This window comes from Cibotium barometz, chromosome 30 (genome assembly GCF_041138505.1).
Source record: "Cibotium barometz isolate CiBa-2024 chromosome 30, ASM4113850v1, whole genome shotgun sequence".
Taxonomy (NCBI): domain Eukaryota; kingdom Viridiplantae; phylum Streptophyta; class Polypodiopsida; order Cyatheales; family Cibotiaceae; genus Cibotium; species Cibotium barometz.
The window spans coordinates 15,733,539-15,742,300 of record NC_141075.1 but is presented as its reverse complement, the minus strand read 5'-3'; positions in this window follow the sequence as shown (position 1 = coordinate 15,742,300).

Here is an 8,762-nt window from a genome sequence, read left to right as displayed (position 1 = left end):
TTCTATGCCCACATTTCCCAAACATTCAATGAACTCTTCGGCACTGTGATACCTTCATAATTTATAAGTCATCATATCGGCCCATGTGATTTATAGAATCCCCAATTGCCCATTCAAGTATTTCTTCATGCCTTTATAAATGCATTCCTTTGTGCATTGATATGCCCTCATGCCATCATATATATCTGGATGCTTCTAACTTGCCCATGAACTCTGAGTAACAGCAAAAACATCATCCTCCATACTCATATACAAAAAAGAACTCCTAAATCTGACTCAGCCTCAGCTTGTCTTATTGAACCTCATATACAATATGAACATATGTACATGGCATCATATAATGACTCATCATGGCACTTAACCCATGCATCTGGATGTGTATTTGACGGCCTCACATGCACGGTTTCATATCATAGACGTGCCATGGCACGACATCCACCCCCTCTAAACCTGCACATCCTCTGGTATGTGCCAAATCATCATCAAGATCCACATATAACTGAATGTCGTCTTCATCTTCTGCAGTCCCAGGAAGATCATCCTCTTCCTCTTCAATCATATCCATACTTCCACTGTCAAGCCTCTCATCCTGAATCTCTTGTGAATCAAAAGGATCACTATCATGCCTTCTTTTAAATATCTTGACTCTTTTACCAGCCACAAGATTCTTTACTTCTGTTCCATCAAGCTCACACAGAGTATATGTGGCATTTCCATGCACATGCCTGACAATGTAAGGGCCAAACCATCTTTTTGCAAATTTTCTTTGAACAGTGAATTGGTTGTCAAGGCTACTATCATACATTAGAACCCAATCACCTTCTTCAATAGGTTTTGGCCGGAGTCTGTGTCTACTATCAAATCTTTCTTTATTTTTCAACCTTGCATCTTTCAGGCGAGCTTTAGCAAGCTCTACATCTTCAGGCCTCCTCTCCAACTGTCTTATTCGCAATGCAAGGAGGTCATCTCTGCTCAATCCATCCATCCAGGGCAATACATTCCAAGTTAGAATTACTTCTTCAACTGGCATCACTGGCTTCTGACCATACATTAATTCAGCAGGCATGTATCCTGTCACTGAGCTATGAGTTGTACGGTCAGCCCACAAGGCATATGGTAGCAGCTTTGGCCACACTCTCATCCTTTCTCTGCATGCCTTAGCCAAAGCTTTAATGATTGGAGGATGTCCTCGCTCACTTTTCCCATTGCCCTCAGGATTGTAAGCACATGTTAGAGACAGTTTGATACCAATTCTAGAGAAGAATTCCCTTGCTTCTTCAACATCTAGCTCTCCCCTATCAGCTGTTATTTTCCCAACACAACCATATCGGCAGATCACATCTTCCAAGAGAAATTTGCATACTGTTTCCGTACTCTTTGTTCTAAGGGCACGCCCTTCTACCTGATTTGTCAAATCTTCTCTTGCAAGTGCTATATACCGCATCTGCCAAATTCCCAAAGGCATTGTAACTAGATCCACTACCCATTTGTAGTGCATGGCAGGTGGGTAGGTTGGTTGCAAGCCATCACGATGCCTCACATTTGAGTACATTTGGCATACCATGCATGTTTCCACATATTGGGAAATATCCTTATACATTCCTCTCCACCAATATTTTTCCTTTATTTTGGTATAAGTGGCCCACACACTTCTATGCCCAGCCCAGAGACTTTCATGGAACTCTTTCACAAGCTTCCCTTGAGTCTCTTTATCACATATGACTCTCTGTGGCATAGCATTCCTCTGTTTAGGATGTTTCCAGAGATACCCATCCTTTAGAAAGTAACCATATGCCTTTCTGCGGATCCTCTTAAATTCTGAGTCAGACCAATTCTCTTGCCTTGTCAGAGTGCTCAAATATTGACCAATAAGCAACCAATCCCCTTCATATATTTCCTCAATAAAAGACTCAAGTGCATTTGATAGGCAAATATGATCCCCCTTTGCATATGCTGTAGTATAGAACTTTGTACCCACATCATCAATGTCACTAACCATCTCTTCCTCATCTTCATACCTGGCTCTTGATAGCATATCTGCAACTGGGTTATCTTTTCCCGCAATATGCTCAAACTCAGGATTTAGTGACTTGATATAAGCAATCCACCTAAGCATAGCAATATCTGGAGTGGTACAACTTGTTATCATCCCAAGAAGTGGCAAGCAATCAGTCTCCACAAGTACAGATGCCCCAATAAGATATTCTTTTTCACATTTTAGAGCAGTGACTATCCCCCATAATTCTCTCTTAATCTGTGGATACTTTCGCTGCCGAAAGCTTAATACCTTTGCTCCAAATCTAATTACATACCTATGATCATCCTCATCATCTTGCCCTACTGCCCATCCAATCCCAGTAGGACTAGTATCAACTGTAACAATCACAGGCCTGCCACACTCATAATCTGCCTTTCTCAAAATGGGTGATGATTGGAGCAAATATTTCAGCTTCCGCATAGCTTTAATATGTACTGCACTCCACAAAAATTTTTGATTTTTCCTCAAAAGCTGATAAAGAGGATCTGCTACATGTGCATAATGTGGGATCCAAATAACATAAAAGACGCATGCTCCAAGAAATCTCCTCAGCTCTGTAACATTAATGCATATTTCCTTCATTCTTTGTATTGCATCTATCTTGGCTGGACAAGGACGGCGTCCACTAGTACTACAAAGATGTCCCACTATTAGCACTTCACCAACCCCAAACACTGATTTCTGCCCAGATAAAGTAAGATTCACTTCTTCAAGCCTGGATAGAATCATGTCACAATCCTTTATATGATCTGCCACAAACTTGCGGCACCCTTTTGAATCCAAATTCCCATCTTTGTCTTTCTCCTCACAGCCCTTTATTGGCACATCATCCAAAAATGGCATAGTTTTTTGTGGTATGAAGTCCCGTAAGACTTTGTTCATTCCATTCATCATATGTGCCACTGAGTTAGTGGCTCCCTGTGGTAAGGTACACATCCTTACTAATCCCAAAGGAGTTCTCATTGTGGTCAAGTCCCTGCTTTGCATATCCAGCTGGAACTGATCATATCCCGAATACAGATCACCCATAGAGTATATAGCTTTCCCTGCAAATGCTTCTGCAAACTCATCCACAATTGGACCTGCTCCCACATTCCTGATTGTGACTTTGTTTACAGGTTGCATGTCTTGAATAAAGCGCAATGTCCCATTTTTCTTTGGTACAGTAAACCATCTGTTGGAATATGGGGCACATGAAGGCTCCAAGATTCCCATCCTGATCTTTTCCTTTAGCAATTCCATCAACTTTGGCAAGAGAGCCTTTGGTACTGGAATTGGCCGCAGATTCCAAGGCACATGTGGAACAGTAAAGATCACCATTGGTGCTGTTACACTTGGATCAACACAACCAATCTCATGCGGCTGAAAGGCAAAAGCTTTCCCATGTTTTACAAGCATCTCCTCAAAGCATTCCCTTTCAACTGGCAACAGAAAATCCCTCTCACCAATCTTCAGCTCTTTCAGAGTTTCTTGAGTAAATTTATGCCCAATTTTCTTCGGATCTCTAAGATTTGGCTGCATAGAAGCTTCATCTATCTTCTCCTTGCTTCCTGGTGGCAAGGGCAAGGCAACTGGCTTCACCTTTTTTGCAACCGTTTTGTACTTTGTATCAACATGAGCATCCATCTCACAATTCATGTTTTTACATTCCACCCCCTCAAATTCCTGGATTATATCATACATCTCCACAGATGACACCTTTATCACTTCATTTCCACCCTGTAAGCATGTTCTTCTCATATCAAAAAGTACATCCATAGTATCTATAAATGACACCTCATCAAGCACCCCTGAAATAAACTCATTCTTCTCCAAAAGACCACACTGCTCAAAACTTTTTTGTTCATTTTGTATATGTTTTTGCATGCCACGCTTTAAATCCTTGCTTTTTACAAAAACCAGTAACCCATAGCTGGAGAATCCCTGAAAATTTGCTGAAAAACTATTTACATTGATTGAGTCCTGCGAGAACTCATTTCCCCTTGTACCATTGGAATCCCGCTTTACAATGGCACCTGGCCAAAATCCCTCATCTCCCTATAATTCATAAACTCTCTGTTTATCTTTGGGAGTGACTGTGTCCTAAGAGATTCACGATTCCTTTCATGATTAATGCAAACTGTCAAAAATTGAACAGCTTTTTTGCCATCTTTACTCCTTATTCTTGCATAGGCTGAACCATCATCCAAAACCTTTGTTTCCATCCTTACAGCTGTAATGTAGGGTTGCCCAAGAATGAGGGGATACGATGACATCTCCTGAACAAAGAAATTCTGATCATCCTTCACATCCCCTACAGTTACCCTTACATTTGGACATGCTGCATAAAGCTCTCCAGATGAATTATTAGCTGCTTTAATCATCCACCCATGATCCACATCCATTGGCCACTTACATTTGTTGTAGAGATTTTTAGCCATAAGATTTATTTCAGACCCATGATCAATTAGAGCGACATATGGCTCTTCCAAATCACCTATCTTGACAAGGGTTTCAGTGGTGGCTCTTGCCCAATGGCTCCTGGAGTAATGACTCTTTGTAAGAACTTCTTTTTCATCATCCTCTTCCACAAAACGCACTTGTCGTGCCCCATCAGCAGAGTGATTACATTCCACCACATTTTCTCTCTCTTCCTTTTTCTGTACCTGTACACCATGAGTCTTGGAAGTGCTTGCTTCCCCTTGTGATGGAATAGATTCAATTATGGACTGCCTTTTTCTTCGTATAATATCAATTATCTCATCATGAAATTCTTTCTTTGCAATCCCCAAGACTTCCCCTAGTGTGAATTCCACCCTGCTGTTTAGAATTCTCTCTTCAAGCACCTTTTTGAGATCTGTTGCAACTTCAATATCAGATTGAAGCTTGTAGAGTGGACTTTTCCCTTTACCCTTCTCCTTCATTTTTGCTGGCACTTCTTCCATTGAAACATCATGTAGAGGTCTGCTTTGCTGTGGAGGCATATGTGATGGCCCAGGATCCTTCTTTTCACTTCCACGTGTAACTCTTTTTGATGGCCCTCCTTCCTCATTTTCCCTTTTACGTTTCTCCTCTACCTGTGCCTCATTATTTTGACATTTGGCAATATAGGCATGAATGGATAAAGAATCCACAGGCTCCTCCCAGCCAGTCTCAAGGCGTATACAATCACCTGCCTCATGCAAAGCTTGCTTTGACACTTTCTTTGATGCAATTAATTCCATTGTTGACGGCCAAAAATTCTCATTCTCATAATCCTCATCATTCTCAAATCCCTGCTTTTGTTGACCAACCTTTAATCCATAGGTTGCTGCCTCAACCATAGAAATGGCATGACTAGCAGCCATATCTTCTACCAGCTTTTTCATCCCTCCTTTCCCAAAGTTTGTACTCAATGGAAGTCCAGTTTCTGTAAGATGGATTTTCCCATCTTTGAAGAACACAAGTTGATTTTTAAGAGCTTCTTTATAGCTGGTACAATCCTTCTTTGCATGCTCTGGGTCATCACACCATATGCATCTATATGTAAACCCTTCTTTGATTTGAGGCCTTTGCATAGAAGCCTGCCCCAATGGTAGACCTTTTTCTTCGATCCTGGACATCTTCAATTTTAAATCACGCATACCCTTGATAAGCTCATCCATCGGCCCATCTATCTTAGGAATTGTGGCAGCTGGCTTGGATAAACTCTCAGGGGTAACAGCAGCTATGGGGGTTGCAGAGCCCATCACCATTTTATCCCTCCTCCGCTGCCTCTTTGCTAACATAGTGACTGCATCCTCAACATCATTCCAGTCACTCTTTAATCCTTGCTCTGTATTTTTATCCTCAAGGAGGATTTCCAATGTCTCCTGGAGATCTTTCCCAGCTGCCTGCAAGAAGAGCTCTGTCTTTTCTCTGTCCAAAGTTGCACGCTCTATTCTTGACAACTGGGCATAACGCTTCTCAAACTCCCTTAACAATTCCGTGGCAGAAATTCCCATTTTAGGTTTTGTGACCCATTCCAAAAAAGTTCGTTTAGTCACTCGCTCAGAATCCTCCATGAAGTATTCATCTTTTAAGGCAAGCTTGAATTCTTCCCAATTTCTGCCACCCTGAGCTGTCTGCAATCCTTTTATGCGCTCTCTTATTTCAGGAACGCATACCAACTCGAAACTTCGAACCATATCCTCCTCGGTCACCCTATTTAGCTCCATCTCCTTTATATAATTGCGCAGATACTTTGTAATGTCCTTCCCATCAAATTGATCTACCTTTTTCACAATTGATTGTAAGGCTTTGGTCATGGAAATCTGTCCCCTCTCAGCAGCTTGTTGCTGTTGCATGTACATGGAAAACATTTGGAACATCTGCATAACTCCAGGGTCAAAATGAACCCCCTGGCCCTCAGAATTCTCAGCCATAGCTTCCCTGTATGTTTCACTACACTCTCACCCCAGCAGTTTCACGTCGGGTTCACCAGAGTTGTCGTGAAGTGTGCAGTACAGCCAGGAAAGTACGAAACTTCTAGCTGTGAGAGTGAATGTCAAATCCAACAAGGAATTTCACGTACAAGATTTCCCAAGGAGTATTGAACATCATTGTTTCCATTGACAAATACATGTGTCCACTTCCCTCAATACATCCTTGAATTCATTCAGATGATTGCACAGAATTGCATGAAATCCCTTTGAACCATTCACATGTGGGCATGATAAAGCTTTCTAATTTTTCCAATATACATGTGGCCAGCTACATCCATTTCATCCAGTGCCCTCAAAACCATTGAATCATGATGCTCTTTTTTACCTGAAAACCTGCCTTAATATTCTAACATTTCACAAGCAAAAATTGCATTTGGCATAGCTTTCACAAACTCATAATTTTCAAAATCCATATGAGAAGAAGGTATGGCAAATTTCCCTCAGCTTCAATGCATTTTTCATCAATCACCGAGCTCCAAATTCCTTAGCCTTTTTCCCATGCTCTCTCTATTCAATTCCAATTTCTTTTTGGTGTATCTAATATTTGATTTTCTCCATTCATGTATAGTGAGAATATTTTATTTAAGGGAAATAAGCAAACAAACACTTAGCTGGCGATTTGAAAACGTGTTTCTCTTTATTTACATCACCAACCACAAGCTATGCGCCGGATATTCGAAGGTGGTAAATCGCAAGCAGCTTCGCTGTGTTTTGTTCTTCCAAAGTAGATTTTTCCCAGATTTGTATCATCATATAGTACTAGAATTATTCTCTAATTCTAGCACCTACAAAGCATATACAGTATATATATTCAAAAGATTCAGATCTCTGGTAGGTTCGACGCTGAACTTCGACGCTGTATATTGATTTTCCCCACACTGGTCTTCGCCGTGAAGCTCCGGCCTTTTTCCTCTCTTTCCCCACGGCGATCTAGGCGGCCCCCCCCCCACATTCTGCCAGCTGTCCATGCTATAAGGAAAAGCTGCGCCTTTTTCTAGAAGTCCCCCCCCCACGTTTTTGTTAACCTTAACACTAAGGTTATTAAACATAACCTTAGCATTAAGGTAGCAAAACTTAACCACAAGACTCCCGGCATTAGCACCATGTTTTAAGTCTTCACTCTCTGCATTAGATACACGTAAGATACTTATGCTTCTACATGATGATCCATGAAGTCCAAGTGCAGCTTTCTATGCCCACATTTCCCAAACATTCAATGAACTCTTCGGCACTGTGATACCTTCATAATTTATAAGTCATCATATCGGCCCATGTGATTTATAGAATCCCCAATTGCCCATTCAAGTATTTCTTCATGCCTTTATAAATGCATTCCTTTGTGCATTGATATGCCCTCATGCCATCATATATATCTGGATGCTTCTAACTTGCCCATGAACTCTGAGTAACAGCAAAAACATCATCCTCCATACTCATATACAAAAAAGAACTCCTAAATCTGACTCAGCCTCAGCTTGTCTTATTGAACCTCATATACAATATGAACATATGTACATGGCATCATATAATGACTCATCATGGCACTTAACCCATGCATCTGGATGTGTATTTGACGGCCTCACATGCACGGTTTCATATCATAGACGTGCCATGGCACGACACCGTCTCTGCTCTTCCACAACTACAGCCCTCAGCAAAGGCGACGACTCCACGCTGGCTTTTTTTTTCTCTCTGCGCCTCCCCTCTGGAACAAAACGGCCCCCCCTCTTCACGTTTCTGCCACCTTCTAGATGTCAAGGTGGCCGAACTCCACTTGGCTCTCTATAGAGTGGCCATATAATATAAATATTTTTTTATTTTTAGAAGCCTCAAAAACCATAGAATGATGGCTACCAATACCTCCTTATATTTTGCTTCATTTGATTCACGTGCGGCGCCCATATTTCCAAATAAATACGAGAGCTGCCCCCTTCAGCATTATAACTACCAAGCCCATCAATTTCCAGTCGGTGCCCTCTTTTTAGTAACCACCCGCACATCTCACAATTGCCATAAAACTCCAGATCTCCAGCGTCTGCTCCGGAACACAAAACACGTGCATAAACCAACTTTCTGCCAAACCACTCGGCCTGTACACTTGCCAGGGCATTCAGGGCAAAATTTATTCGCAAACCATTCACACCACATGTACACTGACCCAAAATACCTCTCAGATTTTTACCTGACATATTTTGCCCAACCCCTAGCCTGCTGAATCATTTATGATCAGCAGAAAGCATATGACCACGTTTCCCTCCGTCTATCCTCTGAGCATCATACAG